Genomic DNA, 3,316 nt, shown 5'->3' on the forward strand with positions numbered 1-3,316 from the left:
TGGGAACACGATGCCTGTTGTCCTTACCATGGAGTTTTAGTAGGGATATACATACTGAAAGCACTTGAAAATGTGAAGGATTTTCCAAATGTAAAGTCATTTTCTTCTTCTAAAAGTTGTTTTGGGTCTCCCTGGTGGCACAAGGGGTTAGGTCTCAGCACTATAAAGCTATCACCAGCCACTGCAGCATGAGTTGCATCCCCCACTAGGGAGGTGAGCCACATGGCGCAGCAGACCTCACCTGTTTTGCCCGCTGCTCCCCTCAGCAGTGTATTTCAGTAGATCCACCTGTTCTGTTCCCCACTCTGTCTCTGGTGAATCCTCTCACCGCCCACACTTCCGGCCTACACTACACTCCAGTTCTTGTCTGCATAAATAAATAAAATAAATATTAAAATAAGTTTTTTCTCCATTGCAGGAAGACTTTAAAGATTAAAAAAAACTCATAAAGTAGAATCAACCATTTCTATTTTAAATAAACTACATCTTATTAATAGTCTTATTGTTTTATCATATGTCTTATCTGTAAACGACAACTGTGTTGAACTAAAGCAGACTAACCACAAAATAAAGGATCAGAATTGTTATAAATATACACTGTAGCCAAAGTAATATGGTGTAGCAATGGCGGAGAACAGCAGAAGATAAGGTGAATCATTTTGAAATGTGGCCAATTGGAAAACTGACAGTTTCTAGCAGTCATAAACTGTATAAACCATCAGCCATGGCTTGTGACTGAATAATAGTATTTTTTTTCTTCTTTTTTTAAAGTCACTTTTAAGAAGCTTACACATTCATTTTATAGCCATAGGTTCTGATTATTGTATCCCTGGATATAGATGACGATAGTGTCAAAATCACAAACCAACCAAGGTACAAAAGTCAAGTATTGATAGTCCTTCAGATGACCTTTTCTTTCTTTTTTTTTTTTAAGGATGTGTTTATTTATGCAATCCCAGAATGGAGGTATAGGTCAGAGGTGTGAGTGTGGTGGGGATGGGGTTGGTGGTGAGAGGATTCACCAGAGACAGTGGGGAACAGAACAGGAGGATCTACTGAAGTACACTGCTGTGGGGAGCAGCGGTGAGAGGTCTGTTCCACCACGTGTCAGCTCACTGGCCGGAAATCAAACTCACATTGCAGTGGCTGGCCTTAGCTTGATAGCACTGTATCTTCAACTTCTGTGCCACTGGGGAGGCCAGAAGACCTTTTTAAAAAAGAACTGAATCCCTGTAATGGCCTGACCTACAGTTGGATTTTTAATTCAGAATCATCTGAAACTTGAGGTTATTTGGAATCAATAGATAAGTGAGTTTATTAAAATGCCTTAACAGATATTAATCAGCAGGCACAAAGTCATATACTTAGCTTTCCAAGTGTTCTGCTCCTAAGCCAAGTGAGCACTTGCAGAGAAATGGAAAAGAAAAATGTTAGCTTCTCTGGGAAGCAGGCAATTATTTCATTTTCTAAGTTTATATTCAGAACACATCCATAGCAAATATAATTTAAGTCCACATCATAAATATTCCACTGAAATGTTCACCAGTTCCCAGAACTTGAAGTCACCTCTCTGGACAAGAGACCATTCTGAGATACGCCATTGCCTTCATCTAGGAGATAACTATCACAACATATTTTATTGTAGTGTTCCTTATGTTGGTAGAAAATACCTGTAAAGCAAATTGCAGTAACCCTCTGAATTACAGAGAAATAAAGTGATTGTTTTTATGTTCTGCCAGCAAAACATTTCCTAGTCTAACACCTGGAGCTCAGGGGATGTGAAGAGCTTGCTTATTTGATGCAGTGCTTCTGCATTGACTTTGGAAAGAAAATACAGCACTAAGTCCAATAGCCTGAATAAAACTTCTAGAAAAATCAGAAGTGTCACTTTGCTGCTGTTATTCTGTATTACTATATAGTCTCTTTTTTTCTCCTCTGTCCTTACAAATATTAGTGAAGCATACTTTAAAAACCATGGAATAAAAGGATGAAAACATTTAAATAAAAGTATTATATATAATGTAAAGTATATCAAAATACGTGGAAGTGATGTTAACGAAATAAAAATTTAAACCATGGAATGCCATTTTACATCTATATGGATCCTCCTTTACATAAAAGTGTAGATTTTTTGTGAAATCTATACTTTTCAGAAAGTTAAGACTTAGCAGTGCAGCAATATGGATAATTATAGCTAATTAAAACCAGAACACTAGACCCAACTCAATTAAATAATTGTATGTGGGATCTAAGAAATCTGTTCTAATTACTCACAGGTCATGATCATCATTGTATGCTTTTGTTAAAACAGAAGCACTGTACTTAAAGATATTACATATATATGATAAGGAAAGATCCAATCCCTCATCTAATATCTCAAATATTATATATAAAGGACTCACAAGAATTTTTTGAATCATTGAAACTCCTCCTTCATTCTATCTTTACTCCCTTATGGGTCACTCGTGAAATAATGAAGACAAACTTTTAGAAACAATATGGAAGAATATTTCTATGAACTCAGTGTAGGCATTTAAAAACACAAGTTATAAAAATTACTAATAAAAGAGAAGATTGATAGATTATATATATTATTATATATAGATTATATAGATTATATTATATTGATAGATTATATTATATTAAAAATCAGAACTTCCCTTACTAAGAGTGAAATGACAAGCCTGAAATTGATACAATTTATTTATAATTCATATAATTGGAAAGTGATTCATACATAAATACAATTTTTCCAATACCTAAAAGAGATAAAAGTCACTGCAGGAATTTTACAAAAGATAAAACAAGTATGGAGAATAAAAACATGAACAGATGTTTGTCTCATTACTAATAGAGACATACAAATTAAGAACACCATGAAATAGCATTATACACATCTGGAAAAAAATTAGAATTATCAATAGTAAATACTGTCAAGAATAAGAGTCAGTGGAAACAGGATCTGCTGAAGGATGAATAAATATGACATACACCTGAGAAAACAACTTGGCATTATTTTTTAAAGTCAAGCAGTGTACCCTATGGCCCAACGATTCCACTTAGAGAAGTAGGTTTTAGAGAAACTCTGCTGCACATTCACAAAAGAATTACAGAGGAAATGTTCAAAGCAGTATTCATAATAGTAGAGTGGATAAGCAAATTTTGATACATTGAAAAAATGAAATACAATAAAGCATTGAAAAACAACAAATTACAGCTTTCACACAAAAATTGGATGAATTTGAGAAGAGTAGTAAACGCATAAGTAAGTATAGACTGTATATGGTGAGTCCATTTTTTACGAAGCTAAAAAGGA

Source organism: Talpa europaea (assembly GCF_964194135.1).
Source record: "Talpa europaea genome assembly, chromosome: X".
Taxonomy (NCBI): Eukaryota; Metazoa; Chordata; class Mammalia; order Eulipotyphla; family Talpidae; genus Talpa; species Talpa europaea.